The sequence below is a fragment of the Dama dama genome, chromosome 9 (assembly GCF_033118175.1).
Source record: "Dama dama isolate Ldn47 chromosome 9, ASM3311817v1, whole genome shotgun sequence".
Classification (NCBI taxonomy): domain Eukaryota; kingdom Metazoa; phylum Chordata; class Mammalia; order Artiodactyla; family Cervidae; genus Dama; species Dama dama.
Window position 1 is genome coordinate 107,577,341 of NC_083689.1, and position 19,384 is coordinate 107,596,724.

Sequence of the window (19,384 nt, forward strand, 5' to 3'; positions counted from 1 at the left end):
TTCTCTAGGAGGTCTTCCCAACCCAGGGATTGAACCCGAGTCTCTTACGTCTCCTGCACTGGCAGGTGAGTTCTTTACCACTAGCGCCACACGGGAAGCCCTGTACCATGACTGTAGTCACAAGTTGAGTTTCTAAGTTAGCAAGGTCGTTCAGCTCTTTGCCCACTGCCAAGAGTATTGGTTATGTAGTGCTAAACAGAAACAATTTAATATTAGAGTTGTGCACCACAGTAATCACATGAATTCAGCCAGAGATTTCCTGTTTGATTTTTGTGGATCAGTAGTTACCCCATGGGTTTTTTAATCCTGAATTTGTTTGGTTATCTTGCATAATCTGCATCTCTTCAGGTTAGAAGGAGGAATAGTTGTGGATCCCTTCCAAAGCTTGTTTTAAATCTCTTGACACTTTTATGTATTAATATTTTAAAGTAGGTTTGTTTATATTTTTGTTAACCAGTCCTAAAAGATAGTAACTGAAGCAAAGAAAATGGCCATTCTTTCTGTGATATCATAAATTCTACTGCTGTAGGGAAAGCCAAGAGAATGGCTGCAAGAATTTAAAAGACAACTGGGTAGGAACTTCCCAAGTGGTCTAATGGTTAAGATTCCAAGCTCCACTACAGGCAGGTTTAATCCCTGGGTTTAATCCCTGGTCAGGGAACTGGACCCCATATGCCACAACTAGAAGATCTCACATAACACAACTAAGACCCTGCACAGCTAAATAAATACATACATTTTTTTTTTAAAAAGAGACAATGGGGTGAATTACTTTTTCTTCAGTTAGCCAAAAGTTATCAGTGGAACTTTAATATTAAAAATGTTGGTTTTAGTGTTAAGGAGATGATAACTTAATCGTATGATCAACACAATTTAGATTATCAGACAGTTAGAAAACAACAACCCCAAATGCCTTTAAACCTCTAGTCATCACAGACTGTGCAAACAGCCCTCAGAAAGAAATGAGTCTCCTGAAGTGTGTTTTTTTAAGAATTATTGTGATGGTCTGAATTTGAAGAAAAGTTTTAGCTTCTCATTTTGAAATGTGGAGGGATTTAAAATATCTTAGATTTCAGAAAATTATCTTTTTTTGCCTTGACATTACACACTTTGAACTAAAAATGTAAATTTTGTTCAAACAGTAGTTGTAGAAATTATTATATCCCCAAACATATGTTGTCCATGCTGGGATCATTTGTTGTTTACCATTTCCCCCCCTAAAATAGCAGGAAACCCAGACCTTAATATTTGGAGAGAATTGTCATAACCTAATTGTATTTTTACTCTGAATAGAGATAAAATTGATTTAGGAAGTCACAGATGTAATACTTTCCCCCAGATTATAAGGGTGAAGGTTCAGCCTCAAAGACTCTGTCAAGCGATATTTCTCGGTCCTTTCTGATAGAGGACCAGAAGCAGCCATCCATGTTTTCAGAGACACGGGTGACACAAAGGCTGCTTTCCGTTGCCTGCCGCCTCGTTCCAGCCGCCAGCGGCAGGTCCTCCTGTTCTCTGTAGGCGCTTCCTCTTTGGCTTTTCTGAGCGCCTTTTCTCACAGCACAAAGCGGAATGGTGTCCCCTCCTTCCTGTCTCAAGAGTTCCTGCGGTAACATCCCTTCCTCAGGCTGTGTGAAAAGCAATGGCTTTCCCCAGTCAATCAGAAGACCCGGAAGGTCTCCCACCTGCCTAGCCCCACCCAAATGAGCTGGCCCTTGTCATCACACAGTCCCCCACCCCCCAACATTCTGAAAAATTAAGCCCATCAGAAGATGAATACCACTAGAATACTGATTCTGAAAGGCAGTGGCCCTCTAAAGACTCAGATTGGATCAAAGGGGAGGGGATATTTATATGTTTGGCTGATTCATTTTGCTGTACAGTAGAAACTGACACAATATTGTAAAGTAACTATACCCCAATAAAACTTAATTTAAAAAGAAAAAAAAGAAGTTAATTTTAAAAATAAAACTATTTTTTGTGAACATGAGGGAAAAAAGACATATTGGGTCAGATCATTCTGTGGCTCTTCTCTTTATCTTTAGCATTTTCCTCCTTCACCTTCCCACATCTCACTGAAATTGAGCAACTCTTCTCCTGGAAAAGCAAACCAGGAAAATGTCAGAAAGCATTGTATTTTTCTGAAGCTTTAAGAACTCACTGTGAGTTCAAGTTGAGGTTTTAGAGGGAAGATGTAAAAACTAGAGTGGAGGAATGTGGTTGTGATAAACACACAGTGTTCAGTGGATTTCGGCTAAAAGTTACTTTTTTGAAAAATACCCTCGGTTTTTATACCCGGAGAGAAATCCTTCTTGCCTAGCTAGAAGAGTTTGATACCGACAACAAATCTACAAACTGTGAGGTCTGCAAGCACACAGTACTGACAAGGGATGGGCGGCTGTGGCATCCTGGATGTCTCCCAAGCAGAGGCTCCGGGAGGGTCGATCCAGCCACGAAGAGCAGCCACACTCGCAGAACTTCTTTGGGAGAAATAGCACTTTAATGATGTCTCATAATGTATCAGGTCTAAAACACTACATTCTCTCCATACTCTGAGGAAAAAAAAAAATCTCAATTTTGAATTTGCACGGCATAGAAAATAAAACCACAGGAAGAGGCAACACCTCTGTCTCATACAGGGTAGAGTCGGTTTGTGATGGACACAATCCACTAGTTCATTCATTTTATAAACATATATTGGGCATCGAGAATTATTTGCCAAGCATTATTAATTCATAAATAATTAAGACATTATTCCTCTCAAAGAGGGATTCAGATGAAGAAAGATGAACATGTAATTAAATAATTAATTTACTACACAAAAAGTTTAAATAACAACAACAAAAAAAGGATCTCAGAAGAGATTTGAAAATACAAACAGCCATTACCAGAGAAGAAATATGAAAAGTTGTCAAAAAGCAACCCCTCAAGTATCATCAGATCCAGATGTTCTCACAGGAGAATTCTATTTAGCTCCTAAAAGACAGATAATTCCGGTGCTATGTAAATTGTTACAGAGCATATGAAACAAATTAAGCTTCCAAATTCTTTTCATAAAGTGAGAAGATAGAAATACCAGAACCCAAATATGACAACAAAAAACCAAAAAGGAATAAAAAGTAAATGACAGATCAATCTTTCTTATGAATATCTATGTAATAAATCTAAATAAGACATTAACAAACAAGACTCAGCAGCACATTAAAAAGATAATAAAACACGGCCAAGTGACATTTTATCTAGAAGTGCACGAATAATTCAACATCAGAAAAAGCTATTAACATAACTTATCATATTAATAAACAAAAATGGAAAATTACATGATCATCTTTGCAATGCTGAAAATGTATTTAATAATGCTCAACATTTATTTTTCATAAGAATCTATAAATAAAGCAGGAAATAGTAGATATGCTTTCTCATGTTAAAGATGAATCCACCCTCAAATAATTTAAGATTGTACTGGAAATGGCCCTTAGAGTGATGAGCAAGATAAAATGTCATGGCTGACTCGCATTGTTCCAGAAGTTCTAGTTAACACCATTAGACAAGACCAAGAAACAAAATGAATACACACTGGTAAAAGGAGATGTAAGTGTTATTATTTTTAGATGATAAAATTATATACATGAATAAAATAAGAGAATCAAGTAAGATACTATGTAAACCCTGAGAAAATTCAGTAAGGCGTCAGAGTACAAAATTACACAGAAATATATAATCTTTGTAGGTACAAAGAACAGGCAACATTGAGAAATCCAACTACTGGTAGAGGCTCAGCATTTCCAGTAATACCACTGAGATTTTTCTTTATTATGTGACTATGCCTTAGAGGTGAGTTACCCAAGGCCATTATTCTTCTTTTGTAGGTAATCCAGAATTTCTCTCTGGTAGCTTTCAGGATTTTCTCTGTAATTTTGATGCCTGCAGCCTCACTGTGATGTGGTTAGATGTGCACTGGTTTTACTCCCCTCATTTTGGCCTGTCCTTTTTATTTTCGACCTCGTGTCTCCTTACAATTGGAGAATATAAGCAATTTTTTAATTACATATTGCCTCTTCCCATTCTCTCTATTCTCTACTCCTGAAACTTCAATTGGCTATATGTTATACCTGATCTTTCCAGTCTCAATATCTTACTCATGTTTTCCATCTTTTTATCTTGTTTTGGAATTCTCAGTGTGTTCTTTAGGTTTCCCAATTCAGTACCTCATTTTGGCTGTATTTAGGCCACTGTTCAACTTGTGCTTTGAGGTTTAACATTTTTTTAAATTGAGCCTATTTATAAACGTAAATTTTTTAAGTGAAATTTTAATGTACTTGAGTTGGAGAAGGAATATCAAACTATCATACTGACCAGAAGTCTATAAACAGTTTTTTATATGAATAATTATTCATGATTGCATTGTTTAACATTTTCCTATTTTTGACTACTGAGCTTGTTTCAAATCTCTGCTAATGTAAATAATTTTGAAGTGAATATCTTTATGCACAAGTGATTTTGTTTCATTTTAGATTATTTTCTTAGAAGGAACTGAACCAAAAGTATGCCTGGCTTTAATGCTCTCAGTGTTTATTGTCAAAATAGTCTTTAAAAGAAGGAGCCAGTAAAATGACAGCCCGGATCAAAGTGACAGACTCTTGTCACTTAAGCAGCACTGGTTATTTTAATTTCATTTAATTTTTTGCTGATTTAAAGAATGAAGGCAGTATCTTCATTTAAGAATTTGCATTTCTTGGATTACTGGTAGGGACATAAGGACTGAACATTTCTCCAAGCTTGTTTACTGGTTGTATTTACTCTTTGAGGATTATCTCTTTGTGCATTCTGCACTTCACTTATTAGAATCTTGGGCTTCCCTGGTGGCTCATATGATTGAGACCCGGGTTCGATCCCTGTGTCGGGAAGCTCCCCTGGAGAGGGAAATGGCAATCCACTCCAGTACTCTTGCCTGGAAAATCCCATGGACAGAGAAGCCTGGTGGGCTACAGTCCATGGGGTCGCAAAGAGTCAGACACAACTGAGCGACTATAAATTCCTTTGCTTTTTCCTTTATTAGAATCTTACTATTTTTCTTCTTGATGTGTTTTACTTCCCTTATGTTATTGTTGTTGAGTGGATCAGTCGAGTCCAACTCTTTGCAACCCCATGGACTATAGCTCACCATCTGCCAGGCTCCCTTGTCCATGGGATTCTTCAGGCCAGAATACTGGAGTGGGTTGTCATTTCCTTCTCCAGCGGATCTTCCCAACCCAGGGATTGAACTCTTCTCCTGCATTGCAGGTGGATTCTTTACCACTGAACCACTGAGGAAGCCCCACTCTGTTCACGATACCAGTATAGACCTCTCCTTAGACTTGTAGCAGTTTTCCCAGTAGCTTATGATTTGATTAATCTATAAATTGTCACGAACGCATCTATTTTCCTTGAAAAAATCCCTTGTTCATTTTATTTATCTAAGTTTTGGTCGCACCCTGCAGCATGTGGGATCTTAGTTCCCCAACCAGGGATCGAATCCACATCCCAGCATCCCCCTTTTTTTAAAAAATAAACTGTTCACTTGGCTGGGTCAGCTCTCAGATGCAGCACGCGGGGTCTTTACTGCGTCACGCGGGCCCTTCTGCAGAAGTGCATGGACTCCCCGGTTGTGCCGTGCGGCCCTACATGCTCCGTGACACGTGGGGTCTCAGTGCCCCCCGCCAGGGATCAAACCACACCCCCTGCACAGCGAGGTGGATTCTTAAGCACTGGACCACCAACGCTGTCCTGGGAGGTAGAGTCTTAACCACTAGGCCTCAGGCAAGTCCCCTTGTTCATTTTAGTCAGCGTAATACTGAGAATGCATTTTCTTCATGGAAATACAGTAGGAACCAAAGGTCTGATTTCAGCTCCATGTGATTCAAAACGGCCTGCAATGCTGTCCCTCCAAGGAGTAAGGGTTCCAGAAGTGATGGCCCCTCGATAAAGCTGCAGTGCTACGGGGTGGGACAAGTAGGGGTCTCCAAGTGAAAGAACCATGGCTAATATAGCAGAAGCTACTACAAGATCAGCACACAAATTCAAGCTAGCTTCAAGAGCTCACTTCTAAAGTATATTCACATACTCAAAAGAAATCCCCGAAAAAATTATTAGACATGTGGACTAACCTGCCAACAGTTAGATTTCAAAATGTAAACCATGGAAATGCGTAAACACTGTGGCTGAGTCATTGTCCCTTTTCAAGTAATATGGGCTGAATTATGAAATAGGCAGTTCGTCTAGTTCTAAGAGTGACTGCATAGACTCAGAGATTTGGGAGAATATTCAAGCAGGTGTTATGAAATTTGTGACTATAATCTTGCCATTTGCAACCACATGGATGGACCTTGAGGGTACTATGCTAAGTGAAATAAGTCAAATGGAGAAAGACAAGTACTGTATGATTTCACTCATACATGGAAATATGACAAACAAAACAAAAATAAACACACAGATACAGAAAACAGATCAGTTGTCACCAGTGGGGAAAGGGGGCCTTGGGAGGAAAGGCTGAATGGTAAAGGGGGTTAACTATGGTGATGAATGGAGACTAGACTTTTGATGGTGAGTATATATATATACATTTCTGTAGTGTATACAAAAGTCAAATTCTGTTATACACATGAAACAATATCATAAGCCAAAGTTACCTCAGGAAAAAAATTGTAAATATATATATAGTGTTAGAGATTAAACAGGGGTTGCAATTAGGAAAATACATCATGTTTAATAATCAATATTATTCAACTTGGAGCTAACTGGCCCTAAAAGAGCCAAACCTGAATCAATGCCAAATGAGTGAACTTGAACTGGCCGTGGCCAACAAGGCTGATACAATCAGTAAATTCAAAAGGGGAAGAGTGCTCTCCCTGAATGGAGATAAAAATTGCATCTTTAAATGTAGGTTCCACTAGATCCTCTGGAAATGGCAAGCCACTCTACTGTTCTTGCCTGGGAAATCCCATGGACAGAGGAGCCTGACAGGCTACAGTCCATGGGGTTGCAAAAGAGTTGAACATGACTTGAGCAACTAAACTACCCACCACCACTCTCCCAATTCCAGTAGAATTGCTTAGATTTAGCCTCAAGGGCAGGTATTTTTTTAAAACTGTAAATGTAAACCCAATTGTCTGTGGGGTTTCTAGCCTTTCTGCCCAGAGCAGGGTGACCCAGAACTCATCTTTTGCTACTGAACCTGAGTCTCTGCTGTCTGGAGGTCCCTCTCTTGGCCCGGAAACCCCTAGTGACCTTCTCTAGACCCTACTTAGCCCCCTTATCTGATTTCATGGACAATGGTAATCAAACGAAACCAGAGTCCCGTACCCAGGACTTTTATTTCTGAAAGCTAACTGAAGCGATGAATTATATTTCAGACTTCCTACATAGAGCTACAGGATTTATTTTCTACTACTTGGCTTCCACGTCTCAATAAAAGCAGTTACGCTAACCATGGTAATCAGCTCTTTTCACTAGCAATAAAGCACAAATGCCACAGGTTTGAGTCCATTTTTAAAAGAAGTGCAATTTAAAAACCTTCAGAACATTGATGCCTGGAGCCATGTGGTATAATGACCTCTCCTTTCAAATCAACATTAGACCCGGACTGTATTTCCAAGTGGAAAGGCTGCTGGGCCAGAAAAAGTGACCTTTGGCTGAGTGACTACTTGTTACTTGGTCAGCTTCAGGGCTGTCTGCCATAAGGAAGAACCAAGTAATAAACTATTCACAGCCTGCACTTATCTATCCCCTACAGGGCACTTTCTGGGGAGGAAAGGAAAGCAATTGATTTTCTCTATTCGATAGTCATCATCTCATACTTAGGTCATCTAACTGCCCAGTATCGCTTATGTTCAATTCTCAGGGTACCTTATATAACAAGGGTGGTAGGGTTTTTTTTTTTGACAGATTTAAAAAGCCTAGAGCTTTTGTATGGCAAAAACTAATACCTAGAGCCGTAAACAGGTGAGGTATAGATAAAAGGAACCCAGAAAGAGGTTTTCTTGTCCTAAAAGATCTCATTTGAACCAAGCTATAAAAGGAATGTCTAAATGCTCTCCCCATCCACTGAACCATTTTTATCCTGATGAATTAAGAATCATCTTGAATTCTGGGAATTCCTTTGGAAAAAAAAATTTTTTTTTTAAGAGAATTCACTTAATCTCTCCAAATCTTGGTTTTCATATCTGAAAAACAGGAAGTTCTTTTTGCCTCTGCAATTGTCTAATTTTAGTAAGTAGATTTGCACACACCCCCCAGTTAGAAGTTTCAACAAACTATAGCCACAGGTGAAGTGCTTGATAGCAAGGTGTTCCAAATGGTCCATACAGACCCAACTGTAGGGTTTACTGACCTAAAGATTTCAAGGCAAACTTTTCAATAATGAAACATATTATGTCCTCTCTAACCATTTATAGCTCCTATGCCTTGGAGTAACAATTCTTATGGCAGTACCCAGAACACCTAAAATCATGCATGTTATGCCTTAACACAACCATGAATATACTTGAGGCAAAGATACTGAGTTGGTCATTTAAAAAAAGTTACACTAGTCCACATTTGCTAGAAAAGTTGCCTAGCAGCATGTCTTGGCTGCCTGGTTAATATCCTGGCTTTGGTAAATTGTAGTCATTTGTACCACTTTTATCATTGGAAGGTTCATGGTGCCAATGATGATGCTGTACATAGCACAGTGATTTGCACTGGGAAGTGGGTTCTGCCAGTTCTTTAGCTGTGAGGCGAAGACAAGTCACTGAACTCTCCAAGGGTCTTTCCTTATTTGTATAATGGGTAAAATAATACTCCCTAGCTTACAGGTTGTTGCTTGGATTAAGTAAGGCAATGTGTTTAAAATGCTTGGCTCAGCGCCCACCTCGTTATTTCAAAGACCCCTGAATGGCCTCTCATACTTCTCACCACCACCCCTGCCCCCTCTACAGGGAGTGGGAGCTTTGCTCCTTGTGCTGGCAGTCTCGCCTCAGGGGTAGTCTTTCACCACCAGTGAACCGGGGGTGTCGGCGTTGGGGTTTACTCTCCCAGGCAGAACTCTCCTCTCTGGCTTGCATTTACCACCTCTGGTCTGGAGACCAGTGTGCAGAGGGCCATAAAGGTGGCCAGGGTGAGACAGGGCAAGATCCCGCTGGGCCGATGGCCCACTCCTTCTCGTTACCCCCATTCTAGGGAACGGTGACCTGCTTTGTTGCTCTGGCCAAGGAGAAGCCTGGCACAGCTCATTGTGTCCTTCCTGTGAAAGAAAAGGTCAAACGCTCTGAGGCAAGGCCAGGAACTCATAGATAGCCAGGGCTCTGAGAGGAAAGGTCTGCTTTGCTGACGCACTATGGTAAGCCGGCACTGTTGTCAAGTTCTGAGGATGTAAGTAAAATACACATTGTTCCTGCTGTCGGAAAACTGAAGAGATTGATGTGGAGGAAAAAGTACAAGAAATGATAGACCTAGGGCCTGACCTAATCAAGAAAGCTCCCCCGGAGGAAGTGACATTTGAAATGAAATCTGAAGATTCAAGAAAATACAGCCTGCTAAAGGGATGACATACAAGCAGGGCAGCAGATGCCAGAACCTGGGGCAGGAGAAAGAGTACTGCTTTTCGATCCAGAGAAAGGCCTTTGTGAATGGAGTGCAGAGAACAAATGTGAGAGCGTGCAAGACGAGCCTGGAGAGGTTGGTGGCCCAGACCTTGCTGGGCCTCTTGCGTGCATGCATGTGTGTTAAAGTCACTCACTCATGTCCGCCTCCTTGTGACCCCGTGAACTGTTGCCCGCCAGGCTCCTCTGTCCGTGGGATTCTCCAGGCAAGAATACTGGAGTGGGTTGCCATGCCCTTCTCCAGGGGATCTTCCCCACTCAGGGATTGAACCCATGTCTCCTGCACTGCAGGCAGATTCTTTACCTCTGAGCCACCAAAGAAGCCCACAGGGCAGCTTAGACCAAGCTAATTATTGTAGTCCTCATCCTAAGAGCACTGGGAAGTCACTAGATGGTTCTAATCTAGGGAGAGATTGACACACTCTCTTGCATTTTTACACGCTACAGGGTAGAGTATAATGGGAGTGAATATTGAAGACCACAGAGGAGCTACTGCAGGAGTCCCTGTGAAAGACTCGAATGCTGTGGCCGGGGGAGTCATCCCCCAGGATTTGATGCACTAGATGTCGTGGACACGCTTGCTCCTTGGAAGAACCTAGATAGCATATTAAAAAGCAGAGACATTACTTTGCCAACAAAGGTCCATCTAGTCAAGGCTATGGTTTTTCCAGTAGTCATGTATGGATGTGAGAGTTGAACTATAAAGAAAGCTGAGTGCTGAAGAATTGATGCTTTTGAACTGTAGTGTTGGAGAAGACTCCTGAGAGTCCCTTGGACTGCAAGGAGATCCAACCAGTCCATCCTAAAGGAGATCAGTCCTGAATATTCATTGGAAGGACTGATGCTAAAGCTGAAACTCCAATACTTTGGCCACCTGATGTGAAGAACAGACTCATTGGAAAAGACCCTAATGCTGGGAAAGATTGAGGGCAGGAGAAGGGGACGACAGAGGATGAGACCGTTGGATGGCATCACTGACTCGATGGACATGAGTTTGGGTAAACTCCAGGAGTTGGTGATGGACAGGGAGGCCTGGCATGCTGTGGTCCATGGGATTGCAAAGAGTTGGACAGGACTGAGTGACTGAACTGAGCTGAACTGAAGGTTTGGGGGCCTGCACAGCGGGGAGGAGAGAAAGGGGAGGAGGCTGTAGGGTGGCGTTGTTCACAGGGTGACCAGGCCGTCAGCCTCTCTCTTGGTTCCCCGTTGCACCCCCACCTCCCCATGGAACCTGCTTCCCCTGAATTTCTGCCGGAAAGACCAGAATTCCCCTCTCACTGCCACACCATCCTTGGAATTGTCCTGTCTTCGCTGTGTTTAATCTGTGAATAGGCGCTCCTCCTTTTTATCTTGAAGAAATGTCTCAAAATGTAATGTGGGCTTATTTCTTTATTGCCATGTGACTGGGGTCTAGGAAGAAAGAGGAAATAAGTATATGTTATAAATTTGCTGCTTGAACCACAGATTCCAATTTGTATCTTGAAATGTATAATAGATATATCATATTTCTATAGAAAGTTAACTGTAAGATATTTTCAATCTCTTACTAAGCGACAATGGCACTTAGATTTAGAAATTTTGGCCCAAGGCAGCATTTCTTGCACGGAAGCCAAGCTGAGAAAACCGTATTGTATAACCTTCACTGGGCTAGTCGTTCAGATGAGATTTTAAATACGGCGTTCCAATAAGTGCCTCTTTGATTTCCCTGATGGTTCAGCAGTTGAGAGCCCTCCTGCTAAGGCAGGGGACACGGGCTTAATCGCTGGTCCGGGAAGACTCCACAGGCTGCGGGGAAACTGAGCCCAAGCACCACAACTACGAGTCCCCGTGGTCTAGCACCCACGGTCCACAACAAGGGAAGTCACCGCAACGAACAGTAGCCCCTGCCCCCTGCAACTAGAGAGAGGCTGAGTGCAACAAGGGAGACCCAGCGCAGCCAGAAACCAGCCAGTCACACATAAGATGCTAACTGAGCACACAGCTGTAAACACTCATCAGGCCCAGTCTCAGATACAGTAGGGAACTTCACAGGAAGCGGAAGGATAGAAGGAGAACATGGAAGAGGAGGATGAACTCCTGAGTCGCGGGTAGAACTTCCTGTATCAGAGGAGGGGATACGTTTTTCTGCAAACATTTAATTTCCATTTGAACATCACTATTGAGCTTACTATCATCACTTCTTAGGGAAATGGTGCCTCTTTCCGACTGCAGTTAGCTCCAGGAATATTTTCCTTGTATCAGTTTGAGGTTGCCCTTTGCTCTGGTTTTGCTGTTCTTCAGGTCTCTTCGGCCTAAAGTCTGCTTTCCTCTTAGTTAGCCACTATTTTTAAAAGTGTTTTTCTACCTGAAATGTCATTTCTTTCATCTAAATAAATTCAGATCTCATGAGCTCTTTCTGGTAGTTTCTTTCTATTATCGGCACCTTTTCGGGTTTATTTCTAGAATTTAAGGTTCTTCTACCATTTTATCTCCCCAGTTCAATTTTCACATAATGGGTAAGTCAATCTTTTATCCAAATACAAAATACCACCCTAACCATTAGGTAGTGAAACCCCTTTCATCACTTTAAAATCACAATTGGGTGAACTTTTCTTTGACAGATGCATACCCTGTATTCAATAATGCTTATAATAGGTCTCCTGGGGCGGACTCCTAAGGCAATTTTGAGAATCATATGCCATTCACTGCCTTACATGAACTCTCTTTGTGCTTTTCAACCCATTGATTCTGCAAGTGTTACTTTATTAACTGATAAAACCTACAGCTATTCATGCAAACCCTGACCCCAATCATTCATTCATTCAACACCAATTGTGTGCCAGACACTGTGCTGGGCGCTATGAAACAAGAGTGAATTAAAAGCAATATAGTAGGGGAGAAAATTTCAATCATGATATAAGTGCTATGAAAGAAAATCATGGCATTAACTCTGATGGGAAGAGAGGTGCTCAGGAGCTTGCTCGAGATCAGAGATGCTATATACAAATACATTTATTTGTGTGCTTGCATGAAAGTGATATTTAAGAAGAATCTGTGACTTAAACAACAATAGCTTTTTTTTTTTTTTCCCCCACAGGTTCACTAGTCGTTTGAATGTCTTCCTTGGAGGAAAGCTTTCCCTGTTGGCTCAGATGGTAAAGAATCTGCCTGCAATGCAGGAGACCTGGGTTTGTATACCTGACTTGGGAAGATCTCCTGGAGAAGGGAATGGCTACCCACTCCAGCATATTTGCCTGGGGAATTCCATGGACAGAGGAACCTGGCAGGCTACAGTCCATGGGATTGTGGAGTCGGACATGACTGAGCAACTAACACTTATACTTTTCTTTTAGAGAAATGTGTATTTAGATCCTTTGTCCATTTTTAATTGGCTTATTTGTCTTTTTATTATTAAGTTGTAAAATTCTAATAGGAATGGTTTTCATTCCAAATTAGTGGGCAACATTTTGAAAAGGAATTCTTCTTCATTTCAGAAAAGATTCCAATCTGTAAATTCTAGAATGTTTTTATAAGACTTCCAGTACTGCAAGGATTTATGGCAGGTAGTTATTCCTTGATTTGATCCCTTTAAGGTTTTCATATGAAGTCAAGTGATCAATTCTAAAAAGAAGAGAATCTCACTTTGATTCAAAGCAATAGTCAAATAGCTAAAGCTTATTATTACACCCTATGGTTTTGCTATTTCCCTATACAACAATTTTCCTTGGATTCTTAAAACTGTTTTGGAATTGTGTTTAACTATATCTATTTCCACTTTTCATTCCTTTGAATTTGGCTAAATTCACTGAGTTTTATAATTACACCATTTATACCACTCTTGGGTCATGGGCAATTTTGATTCATGTCATATTAACTCACATTTGATTAATGTGAAATGCATTCAAGGTTATTAATCAGAACTCATACTTGGGATTTATAAAGCATTTTCTACATATAAAGCACTCTTCAGATAGTAACTAATTATACTTTACAAAATACCTGAAAGATAGATTTATTACTAATAATATTTGTCCTGATGTCAAACTCCATAAAGCACCCACTTGACATAAATGTCTAATGTGACATAAATTAATTGAGAAGAACCTTTGCTTTTCAACTTGCAGGCAACTGTTTATCCAGATATCACATCACTAATCTCTTGGCAGATGTTTTTTTCAAAAGTGATACATCAAAATGTTACTAAAGCTTGATAAATTATACCTTGTCTTAGCAGAGGAACTTTTAATAAAAATCTGCCCAGTAGTATTTGATTTCAAGATAAAAGGAAGGGGAAATGATTCAATTCTTTTTTTTAGTTTGAAAGGTAAATGTCTCAAGAAATGATTAACCTATTTAAAGCATTTTGAATTTCAAGTGGATTATTTGAATACATAACAGTGGAATAAGTTCAGTGATTACTAAGGATAAAGAGAATGCTAAGTTATGACCAACCCAGATAGCATATTAAAAAGCAGAGACCTTACTTTGCCAAAAATGGTCCGTCTAGTCAAGGCTATGGTTTTTCCAGTGGTCATATATGGATGTGAGAGTTGGACTGTGAAGAAAGCTGAGCACTGAAGAATTGATGCTTTTGAACTGTGGTGTTGGAGAAGACTCTTGAGAGTCCCTTGGACTGCAAGGAGATCCAACCAGTCCATCCTAAAGGAGATCAGTCCTGGGTGTTCATTGGAAGGACTGATACTGAAGCTGAAACTCCAATACTTTGGCTACCTCACGCGAAGAGCTGATTCATTGGAAAAGACCCTGATGCTGGGAGGGATTGGAGGCAGGAGAAGGGGACAACAGAGGATAGGATGGCTGGACGGCATCACCGACTCGATGGACATGGGTTTGGGTGGACTCCAGGAGTTGGTGATGGACAGGGAGGCCTGGCGTGCTGCGATTCACGGGGTCGCAAAGATTTGGACACGACTGAGCGACTGAACTGAACTGAACTGAAGGATCACAAGAATTGAGTTCTAACTGAAAGTCTGACACAATTATTTCTGGGATGCTCAGGCAGGTCTCCTAACCTGTTACTTACTTACACAACGTGGGATCACTCATTTCATAAAATGGTAAACAGTCGTCTGAATGGACTGTCTACCAATTAGCAATCACTAGTCCACACAACTCTTTTTTTTTAATTTGAGCTAGTTTGCAACGTGTTTAAAAAGGCAGATTACATATATAAATTCAGATTTCTAAACTCTCTTGAAAAAAGCTAGGTGATCTGGCAGTAGTGGGCCACACCCTTGAGTGACATTTGTTCGGGGATAGGTAGCTGCCCTGCCGCTTATCAGAGCCATGCCTGGCTTAGGTTACTCATTTATGTCACTTGCCTAGCTTCTGTAGTCACTTCAGTGTGCTCCAAAAAAAGTGGGATATTTTAGGGCATTTTTTTCCCTAAAGCATCTGTGATATCTGTCAAGATGGCCCGGGGAAATTCCACCTTCCCCTGGTGTACAATATAATCCCGGTATTATCCCCCTTCTCAAGTGTGGTCTAAACTTATGAATATAATGAATGACACCCTCATGATTATGTTAAGTTATGTGGCAAGAGATATTACAGACACAACGAGGTCCCTAAACAGTTGACTGTGACTTAATCAAAGGAGAACACCTGGGTGGGCGAACCCGAGTCAGGTAAACCCTGAAAGAGTCAGAGCAACAGCAAATACCTTCCTGTGCATCTTAAAGCAGCAGCTAGTCATGCTGTGAATTGCCTACACACAGAGGCGTTCCCAGAAGCTAAGGATCTCAGACCCGCACCTGCGAGAAACCAAATTCTGCCAACAACCTGAACAAACGTGGGAAGAGGACCCCAAACAGCAGATGAGACCCTCATCACTAGTTGACACCTTAATTTCAGCTTGGTGAATCCCTGAGCAAAGAATCCTGTTAATTCATATCCAGAACCTTGACCCAGAGAAACTGACAAAATAAAGGTGTTTTATTTGAAGCTGTTAATTTTGTGGTAATTTTTAATGCAGCAATAGAAAAGTAATATAGTCTCTATAAAGGAAATACATGTTTAACATCAAGGAATATGCCAAGAAATGTAACTGTTTAATGTATGACATATATTTTATTTAAATAGAAGGCTATGAGTCTCAAGGGAGGACATGAAGAGAGGTGGACTGTTACAGTTTCAAAACAACTTTGGATATATAATAGAATTGAGCAAATGAATTAATATGCTGATGTTGGGCACATGAGTTTCCAGTGAGGAAGAAGGGATATATAAATATGGATTATAGGAATGGACTGGGGTTGGAGATATGAACTGTATAATGTATATATGAACTGTGAAAATGTACATATGCATGTATATAGGCACATATCAGTAACCTATTGCTGCCTAACAAATTATCTTAAAACTTAGCAGCTTGAGACAACAAACATCTATTATCTTACAGTTTCTGTGGGTTAAAAATCAGGGAATGACTTGACAGGGTGGTTCTGATTCATTGTCTCTCATGACATTGTGATCAAGCTGTTGATTAAGGCTACAGTCATCTTAATAGTTGGTTGAGGCTGAAGGACCATTTCCAAACTCATCAATACGGTTGTTGTTAGAAAATTCAGTTCTTCTCCGTATTGGCCTCTCCATAGGTTGCTCATGACAGCTGACATCCCCCAGAGAGAGAAGAGGGAGAAAAAGAAAGAGAGAGGAACCAAAATGGAGGCCACAGTGTGGCGAGTAACTAACCTCAGAAGTAAACATAGCATCACTTCTGCCATGTCCTGTTGGTCCTGCAGACCAAAGTGAAGAAGTCAAAGTGTCAGTTGCTCAGTCATGTCCTACTTTTTGTAATACCATGGATTGTAGCCTGCCAGACTCCTCAGTCCATGGAATCCTCCAGGCAAGCATTACTGGAGTGGGTAGCCATTACTTCTCCCAGGGGATCATCCTGACCCAGGGATTGAACCTGGGTCTTCTGCATCACAGGCGGATTATCTTCTGAAGGGAAGCCCAAACTCAGACCAAATCTTATATTAAATACAATGTTGTATGCACAGCAAGGTGTGAACACCAGGAGGCAAGGATCACTGTAGGCCATCTGGGAAGCTGGCATGGCTATTGTAAAGCATGTGTATATGTACATGGATATATGTGCATGTGTGTACATTTATTTCTGTGTATGTATATGAATCTGTGGATATAAAGTATATATTTTCTAGCACTATCTGCAGAAAGGGCCAAGAGGAAAAGACACGTTAGCAGCAATCAGAGTACCTAGCATCCAGATTTTTATCTTTAATAATCAGTTTCACTAAAAACAACTAAGCCTTCTCAGAGAAATACCTGATTCCAGGATTGGGGCACGGTAGTTAGAAGATGATACGGGATCACCATGTTATTCTAGAAACTAAAGAAGTACTCAAAAACATGATAGAGACATGTCACAAAGACACAGAAGTCAGTTGAAGGAATTTCCACTTGCAAATAAGTAAAATAATGTCTTAATAATGAGTTTCCCAAGTGGCTCAGTGGTAGATAACCCACCTGACAATTTAGGAGCTGCAGGAGACAAAGGTTCCATCCCTGGGTCAGGAAGATCCCCTGGAGGTGGAAATGGCAACCCACTCCAGTATTCTTGCCAAGATAATTCCATAGACAGAGAAGCCTAGCAGGCTAATACAGTTCATGGGGTTGCAAAGAATTGGACACTACCGAGCACAAATGAGTTTTAAATCAATGGAAAAAATATGTACTCATGAAATTTTACTGGTGATGGATAGATGGATGACTTCTCTTGCTTAAAGCTGAATGACTAGGCCTTTCTGGTACAAGTAGAGAGAGTGCTGGATTCAGGAAGTCATCATTTACAACCGTAATGGTAGATTGGATTATATAAGAATCATCAATGCACGGTAAACCTAGAAGAGAAAAGCAGGATATTTGCATTGCCTTAAAGTAGCTCACCATAGACTGCTTATTGGTTGCAACTGAGGCAAACACCCCAAAAATTAACGAGGGGAGAAACTGGGCAACACTTGAACCAGGTGATCAAAACTAGCATTGTCCATGAGGGAAAAATGCATGTTGTGTGCTTAGATGACATATTCTGAGAAGAACTCAACATCTCTGTCCTGTGCAAACCTCCACCCAAGAATGCAAAACTTTAAGTAAGAGAATATATTGCACAAGCACAAGAGGAGGAAACTTCTAGAGGGATGTGTGTGCATGCATGCTTGACTCTTTGTGACTGCGTGATCTGTAACTTGCCACCTGCCGGGCTCCTCTATCCATGAGATTTTCCAGGCAAGAATACAGGAGGGGGTTGCCGTTTCCTACTCCAGGGGATCTTCCTGACCCATGGATCGAACCCACATCTCCTGCATCTCTTGCATTAGCAGGTGGGTTCTTTACCATTGTGCTACCTGAGAAGCCAGGCTCTAGAGGGATAGCTTTCTTTAAAAATGTCAATGTTGTGGAAAAATAAAAGGCTATGGAAATGTTTCAGATTAAAAGAGGTTAGAGGCATGACAGTTATATGCAATTATCCAAACTAGATTCAGCCTGTATTGGAGGAGGAAAAAGTGCTGTAGGTCAGCTGGCAAAATGAAATATGGGCAATAGCTTACATAAAAGTATTGTGGTGGGAAAAATTGGTCTTTTAATGTTGGCTAGAAATTGGTTTGAAAGCTAGATTCACCTCTCCTCAATGTATGATTTCTGTGTCATGTAGAAAGCGAAATGTGACCACTACAAAATTTTCTGTCACCCCTAACAGAATGAAAGATTTACATAATTTCCCTAAGCATATATCTTACCACCAAGGGGTAATTAAGGCCATTGCTACATGTGGTCTGATTTTTTTCAGCTGCTTTAATTTTAATGGTCAGTGTTGGCAGAGTCAATCAGACTGTACAGCTCTGCCATTTGATAATTAACTGCCAAAACCTGTTTTGATTATTTTCAGAGTGTTGGATGCCTGCTGAATATAAAATGAGACATGACACCAACCCAGCAAGCTGGTGGTCTTAATGCCAACACTGTCTTTTCTTGTGTCCTATAGCTTCTATTTAGGGCATTCTATCAAAGACATTCTTCAAAAAAAAATAAGTGATATTTCAGCAAATGTAGAATTGAATTAGAATTTGAACCACCACATTATTTACTGGAATTTCTTAGAGTAATGAAACTAATATTGAAAGAGACTGTATAATTACCTACCACAATTTTTACCTCTTGAACAGTTTTTTAGCAATTACCTTTTTACTAACAAAGGCAACTCATTAGGAAACCAGCACACAGCACAAACACAGCGGCTCTTCCGCTGGAGCTCTCACACAGTCACACCACATACACGGACTGTCTCTCCTGAGGCCTTAAAGCGAGATCAGACCACCCCGTGTGCCCATCTCGTCCGGTCTGTAAGAACTACTCAAAAAGACAGAAATTCATAGACATGTTTTAAAAAATGTATCCTTTTATTTTGGAAACAACACATTCACTCCCATACTCAAAATGCGCAGAAAGCACATTGTGTGGAAAGTTCTCCTTGAACCTTATTCTCAAGCCATTCAGTTGTCCTTGCTGGGAAATCAATGATATGAGTTCCTGGTGTGTCTTTCCAGGCATATTTTGTGCCTATACAAGCAAATCTCAATGCATAGCGTCCCCCTCCTATGTGAACGGGAGCATACGGCACACACTGTCCTTCATTCCATTTTTATTTTTCACTTGTAGTAGATCTTGGAGATTCTTCCACAGCAACTCATAAAGAACATTACCATTCTTTCCTGGGGTTAGGAATATGTAATTGTATGACTGTACCA